Source organism: Salmo salar, chromosome 10, assembly GCF_965601325.2.
Source record: "Salmo salar chromosome 10, fSalSal1, whole genome shotgun sequence".
Taxonomy (NCBI): Eukaryota; Metazoa; Chordata; class Actinopteri; order Salmoniformes; family Salmonidae; genus Salmo; species Salmo salar.
In genome coordinates, this window is record NC_138300.1 from 37,889,948 (window position 1) to 37,906,927 (window position 16,980).

The window sequence follows — 16,980 nt, forward strand, 5'->3', positions numbered from 1 at the left end:
CAGCTACATTGTAATGAATTATGTTTTTTACTTATATTATCCCCACAGCATTCCTGTCGTTATAAATCATGTTTAAAACCGGTGGAAATTAATAGCTGCTGCTATCTCACTTAAACTGACCTCTTTCTGTAGTGTCAGAATCAAAGTACCAAGGCTGATGTTCGTTCGAGAGGCTTTTTTCTCTCCATACTGTGTCCCAAATGGCAACATATTTCCTATAAAGTGCACTACTTTTGACCAGAGCCCATCAAAACTAGTGCACTATAATTGGAATAGGGTGCCATTTGGGACGTACACAACCCAGGCCTTGCATTCATTTCCCATGCAGTCTAACTTCTTTTTAATTGCTGTGAAGGGAAGCTCTGATTTCATCTCATTAATTTGAAGACTTGCACAACAAGGTGCTTAAGTTATTTGAATTACTTGATCCCTGCCCAGCGTGACATAATTATGTCAGGTGCAGCCTGCTACTCAGAGAGTTAGAGAAGTTTTTTGGCAGAGCTGGAAGCTGGTTAGTCTTGCACTGTTGTATTCCATTGCCAGCTAATTAAGAAACTGTTTGCCACATTAATCTTGTCAAACTCCGAGCCTAAAATACACATGTCTGCTGTGCTTGAATACCAAGGACTGCTTCAGTTATTCCATCTCAGAGAGCTAATAGACATAGTTTTATTGCAGAATGCAGAAAGAGACATTTTCCTCTTACTAATAGCTTTGCACAAAGGCCCTGTGACAAATAACGCATATTATAACTCATACTGTATGTGCTAAAATAGTAGCAATGTCCGTGGATAAAGGAAGTTAAGGAGTTGGAGTGCCAGGCTAGCTCTGGTCCAGGGCATAAGTGCGGTTCGTTAACGCTAAGCCTTCCTTCAAGCCTCACTAACACCCTGGACCAGAGCTACAGTAGTGGAGGCCCAGCAGAGGGTCTTCTGGACATTTGAGTTAAATTGTAGATCAATTAGAGCTAGGGTTGTAAAAAAGCAGGGAATCTGAAATCCTCTTTGCAGTATTTATGGGAAACCTGTGAATTTTGGGTAAGTTAGCGGAACCCTTTGCGACCCTAATTAGAGATGTTATGATGCTGTTCCACTGATTCCCCTCACTCCTCAGCAGTTGCTTCAGTTTACACTACTTAGTACACAGTTTGCAAATTACCAGCTGATGCACCATCTGGCTTTCAGAAGGAGCTGATAAGAAACACCTCTCATAGCATACAGTGCCTTCAGAAAGTATTCACACCCCTTAACTTTTCCACATTGTGTTGCGTTAAAAGGATTTTGTCACTGGCCTACACACAATACCCCATAATGTCAAAGTGGAATTATGTTTTTAGAAATGCATACTAAATAATAAAAAATGAAAAGTTGAAATGTCTTGGGTCAATAAGTATTCAATCACTTTTTTATGGCAAACCTAAATAAGTTCAGGAGTAAGGTAGCCTAGTGGTTAGAGTGTTGGACTAGTAACCGTAAGGTTGCAAGATCGAATCCCCGAGCTGACAAGGTAAAAGTCTGTCGTTCTGCCCCTGAACAAGGCAGTTAACCCACTGTTCCTAGGCCGTCATTGAAAATAAGAATTTGTTCTTAACTGGCTTGCCTAGTTAAATAAAGATCAAATAAATGTTGCATGGACTCACTCTGTGTGCAATAATAGTGTTTTAACATGATTTTGTTTTATGATTACCTCATCTCTTTATCCCACACATACAATTATATTTAAGGTTCCTCAGTCGAGCAGTGAATTTCAAACACAGATTCAACCACAAAGACCAGGGAGGTTTTCCAATGCCTCGCAAAGAAGGGCACCTATTGGTAAAGGGGTGTAAAAAAAAATCTAAATAAATATGTATAATTTAAAAAAAAGACATTGAATATCCATTTAAGCATGATTAAATTATTAATTACACATTGGATGGTGTATCAAGACACACAGTTACTACAAAGATACATGCGTCCTTCCTAACTCAGTTGGCGGAGGGGAAGGAAACTCAGGGAGTGGTCAAAGGTGACTTTAAAACAGTTACAGAGTTTAATGGCTGTGATTGGAGAAAACTGAGGATGGATCAATAACATTGTAGTTACTCTACAATACTAACCTAATTGACAGAGTGAAAAGAAGGAAGCCTGTACAGAATAAAAAATATTCCCGAACATACATCCTGTTTGCAACAAGGCACTAAAGTAATACTGCAAAAAATGTGGCAAAGGAATTCACTTTTTGTCCTGAATACAAAGTGTTATGTTTGGGGGCAAAGCCAATACAACCCATTACTGAGTACCACTCTCCATTTTTTCATACATGTTGGTTGCTGTATCATGTTATGGGTATGCTTGTTAATCGTTAAGGACTGGGGAGTTTTTCAGGATAAAAAAGAAATGGAATGGCGCTAAATACAGGCACAATATCCAAGATGGCGTAGCAGTCAGACGTCTTTGTCCTTCGTCTTGTCGTGTCCCATGTATACATCTTTTTCTTCGCATATCTTTTTTATATTTTTCTAAACCTCAACTTCAAAATACTCTCCTGCAACCCGCCTCACCCAATGTGGTGTGGATCTGCTTTTTTCTAAAGTATTTTTCTTTACCTCTGAATCGGAATCCCCCCAACAGAAGCTAGCCAGCAAACTAGCTACTAGCTAGTACATTTACATTTACATTACATTTAAGTCATTTAGCAGACGCTCTTATCCAGAGCGACTTACAAATTGGTGCATTCACCTTATGATATCCAGTGGAACAACCACTTTACAATAGTGCTTCTAAATCTTTTAAGGGGGGGGGGGGGGTTAGAAGGATTACTTTATCCTATCCTAGGTATTCCTTAAAGAGGTGGGGTTTCAGGTGTCTCCGGAAGGTGGTGATTGACTCCGCTGTCCTGGCGTCGTGAGGGAGCTTGTTCCACCATTGGGGTGCCAGAGCAGCGAACAGTTTTGACTGGGCTGAGCGGGAACTGTGCTTCCTCAGAGGTAGGGGGGCCAGCAGGCCAGAGGTAGATGAACGCAGTGCCCTTGTTTGGGTGTAGGGCTTGATCAGAGCCTGAAGGTATGGAGGTGCTGTTCCCTTCACAGCTCCGTAGGCAGTCACCATGGTCTTGTAGCGGATGCGAGCTTCAACTGGAAGCCAGTGGAGAGAGCGGAGGAGCGGGGTGACGTGAGAGAACTTGGGAAGGTTCAACACCAGACGGGCTGCGGCGTTCTGGATGAGTTGTAGGGGTTTAATGGGACAGGCAGGGAGCCCAGCCAACAGCGAGTTGCAGTAATCCAGACGGGAGATGACAAGTGCCTGGATTAGGACCTGCGCTGCTTCCTGTGTGAGGCAGGGTCGTACTCTGCGAATGTTGTAGAGCATGAACCTACAGGATCGGGTCACTGCCTTGATGTTAGTGGAGAACGACAGGGTGTTGTCCAGGATCACGCCAAGGTTCTTAGCACTCTGGGAGGAGGACACAAGGGAGTTGTCAACCGTGATGGCGAGATCATGGAACGGGCAGTCCTTCCCCGGGAGGAAGAGCAGCGCCGTCTTGCCGAGGTTCAGCTTGAGGTGGTGATCCGTCATCCACACTGATATGTCTGACAGACATGCAGAGATGCGATTCGCCGCCTGGTTATCAGAAGTGGGAAAGGAGAAGATTAATTGTGTGTCGTCTGCATAGCAATGATAGGAGAGACCATGTGAGGATATGACAGAGCCAAGTGACTTGGTGTATAGCGAGAATAGGAGAGGGCCTAGAACAGAGCCCTGGGGGACACCAGTGGTGAGAGCGCATGGTACGGAGACAGATTCTCGCCACGCCACCTGGTAGGAGCGACCTGTCAGGTAGGACGCAATCCAAGCGTGGGCCGCGCCGGAGATGCCCAACTCGGAGAGGGTGGAGAGGAGGATCTGATGGTTCACAGTATCAAAGGCAGCAGATAGATCTAGAAGGATGAGAGCAGAGGAGAGAGAGTTAGCTTTAGCAGTGCGGAGAGCCTCCGTGACACAGAGAAGAGCAGTCTCAGTTGAATGCCCAGTCTTGAAACCTGACTGATTAGGATCAAGAAGGTCATTCTGAGAGAGATAGCAGGAGAGCTGGCCAAGGACGGCACGTTCAAGAGTTTTGGAGAGAAAAGAAAGAAGGGATACTGGTCTGTAGTTGTTGACATCGGAGGGATCGAGTGTAGGTTTTTTCAGAAGGGGTGCAACTCTCGCTCTCTTGAAGACGGAAGGGACGTAGCCAGCGGTCAAGGATGAGTTGATGAGCGAGGTGAGGAAGGGGAGAAGGTCTCCGGAAATGGTCTGGAGAAGAGAGGAGGGGATAGGGTCAAGTGGGCAGGTTGTTGGACGGCCGGCCGTCACAAGACGCGAGATTTCATCTGGAGAGAGAGGGGAGAAAGAGGTCAAAGCACAGGGTAGGGCAGTGTGAGCAGGACCAGCGGTGTCGTTTGACTTAGCAAACGAGGATCGGATATCGTCAACCTTCTTTTCAAAATGGTTGACGAAGTCATCCGCAGAGAGGGAGGAGGGGGGGGGGGGAGGAGGATTCAGGAGGGAGGAGAAGGTAGCAAAGAGCTTCCTAGGGTTAGAGGCAGATGCTTGGAATTTAGAGTGGTAGAAAGTGGCTTTAGCGAGTTTTCCTCCATTTCCGCTCGGCTGCCCGGAGCCCTGTTCTGTGAGCTCGTAGTGAGTCGTCGAGCCACGGAGCAGGAGGGGAGGACCGAGCCGGCCTGGAGGATAGGGGACAGAGAAAATCAAAGGATGCAGAAAGGGAAGAGAGGAGGGTTGAGGAGGCAGAATCAGGAGATAGGTTGGAGAAGGTTTGAGCAGAGGGAAGAGATGATAGGATGGAAGAGGAGAGAGTAGCGGGAGAGAGAGAGCGAAGGTTGGGACGGCGCAATACCATCCGAGATTGGTGGCAGAGTGAGAAGTGTTGGATGAGAGCAAGAGGGAAAAGGATACAAGGTAGTGGTCGGAGATTTGGAGGGGAGTTGCAATGAGATTAGTGGAAGAACAGCATCTAGTAAAGATGAGGTCAAGCGTATTGCCTGCCTTGTGAGTAGGGGGGGAAGGTGAGAGGGTGAGGTCAAAAGAGGAGAGGAGTGGAAAGAAGGAGGCAGAGAGGAATGAGTCAAAGGTAGACGTGGGGAGGTTAAAGTCACCCAGAACTGTGAGAGGTGAGCCATCCTCAGGAAAGGAACTTATCAAGGCGTCAAGCTCATTGATGAACTCTCCAAGGGAACCTGGAGGGCGATAAATGATAAGGATGTTAAGCTTGAAAGGGCTGGTAACTGTGACAGCATGGAATTCAAATGAGGAGATAGACAGATGGGTCAGGGGAGAAAGAGAGAATGTCCACTTGGGAGAGATGAGGATTCCAGTGCCACCACCCCGCTGGCTCGATGCTCTAGGTGTATGCGAGAACACGTGGGCAGACGAAGAGAGAGCAGTAGGAGTAGCAGTGTTATCTGTGGTAATCCATGTTTCCGTCAGCGCCAGGAAGTCTAGGGACTGGAGGGTAGCATAGGCTGAGATGAACTCAGCCTTGTTGGCTGCAGACCGGCAGTTCCAGAGGCTGCCGGAGACCTGGAACTCCACGTGGGTCGTGCGCGCTGGGACCACCAGGATAGAGTGGCAGCGGCCACGCGGTGTGAAGCGTTTGTATGGCCTGTGCAGAGAGGAGAGAACAGGGATAGACAGACACATAGTTGACAAGCTACAGAAGTGTTGTTTCTTGTATTATTGTCTCTTGTGTCTTTAGAGAACTGTTTCACTTTGATATCCTTTTTCTTCTGTCCTGATTTTCTCTTTCTTTTCTTCTGTTAACTAGATATTCTTTGTTGTTCTTCGTTAGCTAGCTAGCTTCTTCCAAAAGAGTCCCTAGCAACTGCTTAGCAACTGGTAAACAATTCAGCTAGCTAAGATAACTACAATTTTATGAAAAATAGTTATTTTTCAAAAGCCTATCTTCTTTGTTTGTTGCTTGTTTTTTCTCCTATTCAGTCTTGCAGTTTTCATTTGCTTTTTTCCGATGTACTTCACTCTAAAAACCATGTAAATTTCAATATTTGTAGGAGCTCATTTTTCAGCTGCTGCTGCTCAAATTGGAGTTCCGGAACGCCAGCTAACCACTGCTAGCGGTCATCAGCTACCTTTTAGCTCAGAGAGCTCTCAATAGTTTGTACAACGCGATTCAAACCAGAGCATACTGGACCTATTTTCTCTCCATTTCCCCGGATTCCTACTGCAAGCTCTGAACCTTCTCACCTGGATCATCGCAGCTAGCTAGCTGCAATCCCAGTGACTACCTCTGGCTAACGTCTCTGTCCCGACGCAAGCACCAATTAGCCTGGAGCTAGCCCATGCTAGGCCCATCTCCCGGCTAGCTGAAGAGGTCCATCAGCCACTCCTGGACCCTTTTTGCTGCCGGTATGGGGTAGGGAACCCCGGCAATTCTTCACGACTGGACTACCGATGTAATCTGCTCAAGGGGGTTACTCAACTGGCTCCTCCATCGCGACGTCCCCTGAATACCCATCTGCTAGCCGCGGCCCACTAGCTGTCTAGAGCTTATTGGACTGTTAGCTGAATAGATCCATTTGCCAATTGGACTAGACCCCTCTGTATCGTCTGAGATTCCCAAAGATCGGAAAGCTGCCGTGATCATCCCCTCTTCAAAGGGGGAGACACTCTAGACCCAAACTGTTACAGACCTACAGTTGAAGTCGGAAGTTTACATACACTTAGGTTGGTGTCATTAAAACTCATTTTTCAACCACTCCACAAATTTCTTGTTAACAAACTATAGTTTTGGCAAGTCGGTTAGGACATCTACTTTCTGCATGACACAAGTCATTTTACAGACAAATTATTTCACTTATAATTCACTGTATCACAATTCCAGTGGGTCAGAAGTGTACATACACTAAGTTGACTGTGCATTTAAACAGCTTGGAAAATTCAAGAAAATTATGTCATGGCTTTAGAAGCTTCTGATAGGCTAATTGACATCATTTGAGTAAATTGGAGGTGTACTTGTGGATGTATTTCAAGGCCTACCTTCAAACCCTGTCTCTTTGCTTCACATCATGGGAAAATCCAAAAAAAAAATCAGCCAAGACCTCAGAAACAAAATGGTAGACCTCCACAAGTCTGGTTTATCCTTGGGAGCAATTTCCAAACGCCTGAAGGTACCATGTTCATCTGTACAAACAATAGTATGCAAGTACAAACGCCATGGGACCACGCAGCCGTCATACCGCTCAGGAAGGAGACGCGTTCTGTCTCCTAGAGATGAACGTACTTTGGTGCGAAAAGCGTAAATAAATCCCAGAACAACAGCAAATGACCTTGTGAAGATGCTGGAGGAAACTGGTACAAAAGTATCTATATCCACTGTAAAACATGTCCTATATCGACATAACCTGAAAGGCCGCTCAGCAAGGAAGAAGCCACTGCTCTAAAAAAGCCAGACTACGGTTTGCAACTGCACATGGGGACAAAGATTGTACTTTTTGGAGAAATGTAGTCGGGTCTGATGAAACAAAAATAGAACTGGCTATATTCACCATCGTTATGTTTGGAAGAAAAATGGGGACGCTTGCAAGCCGAAGAACACCATCCCATCTGTGAAGCATGGGGTTGGCAGCATCATGTTGTGGGGGTGCTTTGCTGCAGGAGGGACTGGTGCCCTTCACAAAATAGATGGCATCATGAGGAAGGAAAATAATGTGGATATATTGAAGCAATATCTCAAGACATCAGTCAGTAAGTTAAAGCTTGGTCGCAAATGGGTCTTCCAAATGGAAAATGACCCCAAGCATACTTCCAAAGTTGTGGCAAAATGGCTTAAGGACAACAAAGTCAAGGTATTGGAGTGGCCATCGCAAAGACCTGACCTCAATCCCATAGAACATTTCTGGGCACAACTGAAAAAGCGTGTGCGAGCAAGGAGGCCTACAAACCTGACTCCGTTACACCAGCTCTGTCAGGAGGAATGGGCCAAAATTCACCCAACTTATTGTGGGAAACTTGTGGAAGGCTACGTGAAACGTTTGACCCAAGTGAAACAATTTAAAGGTAATGCTACCAAATACTAATTGAGTGTATGTACATTTCTGACCCACTGGGAATGTGATGGAAAGAAATAAGCTGAAATAAATCATTTTCGCTACTATTATTCTGACATTTCACATTCTTAAAATAAAGTGGTGATCCTAACGGACCTAAGACAGGGAATTTTTACTAGGATTAAATGTCAGGAATTGTGAAAAACTGAGTTTAAATGCATTTGGCTAAGGTGTATGTAAACTTGTAAACTTGTAAACAACTGTATATCTATCCTACCCTGCCTTTCCAAGGTCTTCGAAAGCCAAGTTAACCTCTATGGGCTAGGTGGGACGCTAGCGTGCCACCCGTGGTGCACTCCATCAACAGCAGGTGCATTTCAAGAGCGGCAAATTTGAATCCAAATAAATGTCAAAATTCAAATTTTTCAAACATACAACTATTTTACACCCTTTGAAAGATAAACATCTCCTTAATCTAACCACGTTTTACGATTTCAAAAAGGTTTTACGGCGAAAGCATAAATTTAGAGTATGTTAGGACAGTACATTTACAAGAGTTGTGTGTAATGTTTTGTCAATTCAAAGACAGGGTCACCAAAACCATAAAACCAGCTAAAATGATGCACTAACCTTTTACAATCTCCATCAGATGACACTCCTAGGACATTATGTTAGACAATGCATGCATTTTTAGTTCTATCAAGTTCATATTTATATCCAAAAACAGCGTTTTACTATGGCATTGATGTTGAGGAAATCGTTTCCCTCCAATAACCGGCAGCCAAGTCAACACCACAAATTAAATAATTAAAATTAGAAAACATTGGTTAAAATATTATATTTTCATTTAAAGAATTATAGATTTACATCTCTTGAACGCAATCAACTTGCCAGATTTAAAAATAACCTTACTGGGAAATCACACTTTGCAATAATCTGAGCACTGCGCCCAGAAAAATACGCGTTGCGATACAGACTAGACGTCATGTTGGGGAGATCTAAAATCGAAAATACTATGTAAATAATCCATTACCTTTGATTCTCTTCATCAGATGTCACTTCCAGGTATCACAGGTCCATAACGAATGTAGTTTTGTTCAAAAAAGCTCATCATTTATGTCCAAAAATCTCCGTCTTGTTAGCACATGATCTAAGCCAGCCGGACTTCTCGTCATGAACGAGGGGAAAAAATATATTTACGTTCGTTCAAACATGTCAAACGTTGTATAGCATAAATCATTAGGGCCTTTTTTAACCAGAACATGAATAATATTCAAAGTGGACGAATGCATACTCTTTTATAACGTATTGGAACGAGGGTACCCAACATGAACTCGCGCGCCAGGTGTCTAATGGGCCATCACCGTTCCATGGCTCTTGTTCGGTCAGATCTCCCTCCAGAAGACTCAAAACACTTTGTAAAGGCTGGTGACATCTAGTGGAAGCAATAGGAAGTGCCAAAATATTCCTCAGCCCCTGTGTTTTTCAATGGGATAGGTTTAAAGGTAATACAACACATCAGGTATCCACTTCCTGTCAGAAAATGTCTCAGGGTTTTGCCTGCCAAATGAGTTCTGTTATACTCACAGACACCATTCAAACAGTTTTAGAAACTTTAGAGTGTTTTCTATCCATATATAATAAGTATATGCATATTCTAGTTACTGGGTAGGATTAGTAACCAGATTAAATCGGGTACATTTTTTTTATCCAGCCGTGCAAATACTGCCCCCTAGCCCTAACAGGTTAACAAACAGATTACAGACCATTTCGAATCCCACCGTACCTTCTCCGCTATGCAATCTGGTTTCAGAGTTGGTCATGGGTGCACCTCAGCCACGCTCAAGGTCCTAAACAATATCATAACCGCCATCGATAAGAGACATTACTGTGCAGCCATATTCATCGACCTGGCCAAGGCTTTTGACTCTGTCAATCACCACATTCTTATCGGCAAACTAAACAGCCTTGGTTTCTCAAATGACTGCTTCGCCTGCTTCACCAACTACTTCTCTGATAGAGTTCAGTGTGTCAAATCGGAGGGCCTGTTGTCTGGACCTCTGGCAGTCTCTATGGGGGTGCCACAGTGTTAAATTCTCGGGCCGACTATACTCTGTATACATCAATGATGTCGCTCTTGCTGCTAGTGATTCTCTGATCCACCTCTACGCAGATGACACCATTCTGTACACTTTGGGTCCTTCTTTGGACACTGTGTTAACTAACCTCCAGACGAGCTTCATTGCCATACAACTCTCCTTCCGTTGCCTCCAACTGCTCTTATATGCAAGTAAAACTAAATGCATGAACTTCAACTGATCGCTGCCAGCACCTTCCAGCACCTGCCAGCCCGTCCGGCATCACTAGTCTGGACGGTTCTGAATTAGAATATGTGGACAACTACAAATACCTAGGTGTCTGGTTAGACTGTAAACTCTCCTTCCAGACTCACATTAAGCATCTCCAATCCAAAATTAAATCTAGAATCGGCTTCCTATTTCACAACAAAGCATCCTTCACTCATGCTGCCAAACATACCCTCGTAAAACTGACCATCCTACCGATCCTCGACTTCAGCGACATCATTTACAAAATAGCCTCCAACACTCTACTCAACAAATTGGATGCAGTCTATCACAGTGCCATCCGTTTTGTCACCAAAGCCCCATATACTACCCAGCATTGCGACTTGTACGCTCTCGTTGGCTTGGCACTCGCTTCATACTCATCTCCAAACCCACTGAGTCCAGGTCATCTACAATTCTCTGCTAGGTAAAGCTCCGCCTTAACTCATCTCACTGGTCACCATAGCAGCACCCACCTGTAGCACGCGCTCCAGCATGTATATCTCACTGGTCACCCCCAAAGCCAATTCTTCCTTTGGCCACCTCTCCTTCCAGTTCTCTGCTGCCAATGACTGGAATGAACTGTAAAAATCACTGAAGCTGGAAACTCATATCTCCCTCAGTAGCTTTAAGCACCAGCTGTCAGAGCAGCTCGCAGAGCACTGTACCTGTACATAGCCCATCTGGAAACAGCCCATCCAACTACCTCATCCCCATACTGTATTTAATTATCTTGCTCCTTTGCACCCCAGTATCTCTACTTGCACATTCATCTTCTGCACATCAATCACTCCAGTGTTTAATTGGTATATTGTAATTACTTCACCACCATGGCCTATTTATTGCCTTACCTCCCTTATCTTACCTCATTTGCACACACTGTATATAGATTTTTTTCTACTGTATTATTGACTGTATGTTTGTTTATTCCATGTGTAACTCTGTTGTTGTATGTGTCAAACTGGTTTGCTTTATTCTTGACCAGGTCGCAGTTGTAAATGAGAACTTGTTCTCAACTAGACTACCTGGTTAAATAAAGGTCAAATTAAAAAAACAATCCTAGAGGAAAACCTGGTTCAGTCTGCTTTCCACCAGAGACTTGGAGATTAGTTCTCCTTTCGGCAGGACAATAACCGAAAGGATAAGGCCAAATCTACACTTGAGTTGCTTACCAAGAAGACAGCAAAAATGATCAACCACCAATTTCACGGAGCATGAATAATTTTTTTAAGTTAATGTGCAAAAGTTGCACAATCCAGGTGTGGAAAGCTCTTAGGGCCCAATTCCGATTTAGGAAATTACGCCTTTCTTACGCACGCCTTTTCCTATCAGTAGATGGTATTCAGACTTATCTTATGAAGGTGTGTAACGGGCTTTGCCGGCGTGGTTCCCTTGCACACGCTGAACAAATGTAATTCAACCACTGAAAAAACCCTCCCACTTGCTGGCCAACAGATTTTTTTCGGGGAGTTTTTATTCAAAAGGGTTTTCAGTACATTTATCTTAAGCCATCCCTTTAAATGCGGTGTACCTTTTTTAGTTCGAATTTTGTCGACTGACTCAATAAAATATATCGAGAGAACTGGTTCAGAATATCAGGCATCAATTAAAGAAACCCATCTAAATATATGCATTTTCGTGTCTGTTTCAGCACCAATTGGTAGATTTAAAAAATACTCTGATCTTGTAGATTATTTAGGGTTAGAAAAGTATTTTTGAATCATAAACAGGTTTGAGAGCCTTTACGCATGGAAGAAAGAAAACGGTGGATTGATTCCTTCTGAATATTGCCACATTCAGTTCTTCAACCCATGGTAATGTTGTAAGATTACTGTACATATACAATTATAATAGGGAGAACAGTGTACAATAGTAGGCTATACCCTCATCTATTGCCTGCACTATCCATGTAACTGTGTGACGAAACAGCCAAGTATTTCACCATGTGTCGTGTTCAAACTGTTATGGCTTGGTCTGTGCTCCGCTCCGTAACGATTTAGTCAAGGTCAGAATACATCATATCTGTAGACACACCTCCGCCATACCTTCATTTATTCAGTCTACACCGAAATCGAATAGCAAATGAATAGCACGCTATTCTCATGCTTAAGTTCGTCAGAATATGCATAGAGAGAAGTGTATAAAAAGGGAATTACATTCCATTTACGCACGCTTCACTCAGGTCATAATCGTGCTCTTAGAGACTTACCCAGAAAGACTCACAGCTGTAATCGCTGCCTTAGGTGCTTCTACAAAGTATTGACTCAGGGGTGTGAATACTTATGTAAATTAGATATTTCTGTTTCATTTTTCTTCTAAAAACATGTTTTTACTTTGTCATTATGGGGTTAGAAAATGTAATCTATTTAATCCAAATGTGAAATAAGTCAAGGGGTATGAATCATTTCTGAAGGCACTGTATCTGATAGCAGAAAGTAATGTATTAAGGGTATGTCTGTCTGTCTCTGCCTGTCTGTCTGTTGACTCAGGTACCATGTCGGACCTCATTCAGCACCTCTTCCCACCCTCTCAGTTCCAAGGTATCACATGTCATGAACCTTTAACTACCTTTGCTCCCTCTCTGCAGCCTGTCCTGTGTACAATAGCGCCATCTACTGGCCTGGCTGGCTGGGTGTGCTTCTTGCTCTTGCATCATCTTACTGTACCTATTGCTTCATTTGGCAGTGCTTTACTCTTTAGGTAGATTGTCTCTTTGCAAGTAAATTGGCTGTAATTCAACAGCAGTAGTCTTTAATGTGGACCGGAATGTTATTTCCAGTTGCCCTATGCTCCTTGGATTACTTTTTAAGTGGCATGCAGAGTGATGTGTGTGTGTGGTGTCTCGCTCTCGCTCTCTCTCTCGCACCTCTCTCTCGCTCTCTCTCGCTCTCTCTCGCCTCGTCTCTCGCTCTCTCTCGCTCTCTCTCGCTCTCTCGCTCTCTCGCTCTCTCTCCCTCCACACACTTCACCTGGACACTGTAGGTGGGCTCAGGCTGTGTTGCATGGTCTTTCTTTCATGTAGTATGTTGCTGCATTAAAGCTTCAATGTGTGTGTTTAACTGGCTTTGGTCTCTGTTATAATGGCTTCTCTAGCCTATCAAGAGATGCTGCTCAATAAGAAGTGGAATGGAAAATAATCAAGCAAAATAATGTGTGCATTCGTTTTAATAGCATCCAGTTAATTTAATGGTTTTCCGATTAGGCAGTGATATTTACGGCTGATGAGACTTGTCCCATGAGAGATATAGGCTGACTAAACACAGAGTTACTGCAATGTACTCATGCATAGTGGAATAATTCTGTTGAGCAGAGTTAAGAATGGTCTAGTCTTAGGTTAACCTATCTTTAGAACTGTGGAGTTGTATTCGTTCTGAAAAGTACCCCCTCATGGATTTTACCAGTAGGCCTATGGTCTTATGAGTCTAAACAAGTACCCCTGTCTTAGGTCAGTTAAAATCACCACTTTATTTTAAGAATGTGACATGTCCGAATAATAGTAGAGAGAGATTTATTTCAGCTTTTATTTCTTTCATCATAGTCCCAGTGGGTCAGAAGTTTACATACACTCAATTAGTATTTGGTAGCATTGCCTTTAAATTGTTTAACTTGGGTCAAATGTTTCGGGTAGCCTTCCACAACCTTCCCACAATAAGTTGGGTGAATTTTGGCCCATTCCTCCTGACAGAGCTGGTGTAACTGAGTCAGGGTTGTAGGCCTCCTTGCTCGCACACGCTTTTTCAGTTCTGCCCACAGATTTTAAATAGGATTGAGGTCAGGGTTTTGTGATGGCCACTCCAATACCTTGACTTTGTTGTCCTTAAGCCATTTTGCCACAACTTTGGAAGTATGGAGGTTATGGAGCAGTGGCTTCTTCCTTGCTGAACGGCCTTTCAGGTTATGGCGATATAGGACTCGTTTTACTGTGGATATTGATAATTTTGTGCCCGTTTCCTCCAGCATCTTCACAAGGTCCTTTGCTGTTGTTCTGGGATTGATTTGCACTTTTCGCACCGAAGTACGTTCATCACTAGGAGACAGAACGCGTCTCCTTTCTGAGCGATATGACGGCTGCGTGGTCCCATGGTGTTTATACTTGCATACTGTTTGTACAGATGAACGTGGTACCTTCAGGCATTTGTTTTGTCAGATTTTTTAATTTTTATTTTCCAATGATGTCAAGCAAAGAGGCACTGAGTTTGAAGGTAGGCCTTGAAATACATCCACAGGTACACCTCCAATTGACTCAAATGATGTCAATTAGCCTATCAGACGCTTCTAATGCCATGACATCATTTTCTGGATTTTTCCAAGCTATTTACATTTTAGTCATTTAGCAGACACTCTTATCCAGAGCGACTTACAGTAGTGAATGCATACATTTCATACATTTTTTTATCCGTTTTAAAGGCACAGTCAACTTAGTGGCACAGTCAACACTTCTGACCCACTGGAATTGTGATACAGTGAATAATAAGTGAAATAATTTTTCTGTAAACAGTTGGAAAAATTACTTGTGTCATGCACAATGTAGATGTCCTAACTGACTTGCCAAAACTATAGTTTGTTAACAAGAAATTTGTGGAGTAGTTGAAAAATGAGTTTTAATGACTTCAACCTAAGTGTATGTAAACTTCCGACTTCAACTGTACATTCAGAAAGTATTCAAACCCCTTGACTTTTTCCACGTTTGTTACGTTACAGCTTTATTCTAAAATGGATTAAATAGTTTTTTTACCCCTCTTCAATCTACACACAATAGCCCCGTAATGACAAAGCATAAACAGGTTTTTAGAAATGTTAGCAAATGTATAAAACATACTAAACTGAAATATCACATTTACGTAAGTTTTTAGTCCCTTTACTCAGTACTTTGGTGAAGCACCTTTGGCAGCGATTACAGCCTTGAGTCTTCTTGGGTATGACGCAACAAGCTTGGCACACCTGTATTTGGGGAGTTCCTCCTATTCTCTGCAGATCCTCTCAAGTTCTGTCAGGTTGGATGTCGAGCATCGCTGCACAGCTAATTTCAAGTCTCTCCAGAGATATTAGATTGGGTTCAAGTCCAGGCTCTGACTGGGCCCCTGAAGGACATTTAGGCCCTTGTCCCGAAGCCACTCCTGCATTGTCTTGGCTGTGTGCTTAGGGTCGTTTTCCTGTTGGAAGGTGAACCTTCACCCCAGTCTGAGGTCCTGAGTGCTCTGAAGTAGGTTTTCAACAAGAATCTCTCTGTACTTTGTCCCGTTCATCTTTCCTTCGATCCTGACTAGTCTTCTACTCCCTGCCGCTGAATAACATCCCCACAGCATGATGCCGCCACCATCATGCTTCACCGTAGGGATGGTGCCAGGCTTCCTCCAGACGTGATGCTTGGCATTCAGGCAAAGAGTTCAATCTTGGTTTCATCAGACCAGAGAATATTGTTTCTCATGGTCTGAGAGTCTTTAGGTGCCTTTTGGCAAACTCCAAGCGGGCGGTCATGTGCCTTTTACTGAGGAGTGGCTTCTGTCTGGCCACTCTACCATAAAGGCTTTATTGGTGGAGTGCTGTAGAGATGGGAGAACCTTCCAGAAGGACAACCATCTCCACAGAGGAACTCTAGAGCTCTGTCAGAGTGACGATTGGGTTCTTGGTCACCTCCCTGACCAAGGCCCTTCTCCCTCGATTGCTCAGTTTGTCTGGGCGGCCAGCTCTGGGAAGAGACTTGGTAGTTACAAACTTCTTCCATTTAAGAATGATGGAGGCCACTGTGTTCTTGGGAACCTTCAATGCTGCAGACATTTTTTGGTACCCTTCCCCAGATCTGTGTCTCAACACAATCCTGTCTCAGAGCTTTACGGACAATTCCTTCGACCTCCCAACTGTGGGACCTTTTTATAGACAGGTGTGTGCCAAATCATGCCCAATCAATTGAATTTACAACAGGTGGACTCCAATCAAGTTATGGAAACATCTCAAGGATGATCAATGGAAACAGGATGCACCTGAACTCAATTTCGAGTCTCATAGCAAAGGGTCTGAATACTTATGTAAATAAGGTATGTCTGTTTTTTTTATTTTTAATACATTTGCAAAGATATCAAAAACAGTTTTTGCTTTTGTCATTGTGGGGTATTGTGTGTAGATTGATGTGGGAAAAAATGTATTTAATCCCTTTTAGAATAAGGCTGTAACGTAACAAAATGTGGAAAAAGTCAAGGGGTCTGAAAACTTTCAGAATGTACTGTAGTGCACTACTTTCTACCAGAGCCCTATGGGCCATTTGGGACACAGCCTGTCAGAGTAAAGCCACTGCGATGGTATGGATGGAGAGACTGCTGAGCCCAAATGGACTTGTGTGTGCGAGAGAGACTTGCAAGTGACGGCCTGTCAGACCCTGCTAAAGTAACCAATGCAAAACACAAAGGGCAAACACATCAAGTCACTCGCTCCGACTGACTCTTTCAGTCATCAGAATGCACAAACACATAGTATTACCAGTAGCCAAACCTGGAGAGAAACAGTAACGTGATAAGTGGGTTTAGTGGTTTGAGAATGACATGTGGCGGCTTTGTTGACTGGCTGACTGCAATAGGCAGATACGCAGGCAGTGTG

The 16,980-nt window shown here is 43.6% G+C and overlaps 1 protein-coding gene across 1 annotated transcript in view; it reads left to right on the forward strand.

The window, feature by feature from the left end:
- The window catches only part of LOC106560333 (KICSTOR complex protein SZT2), a 188,366-nt gene that overhangs the window by 90,696 nt on the left and 80,690 nt on the right, over positions 1 to 16,980 (forward strand).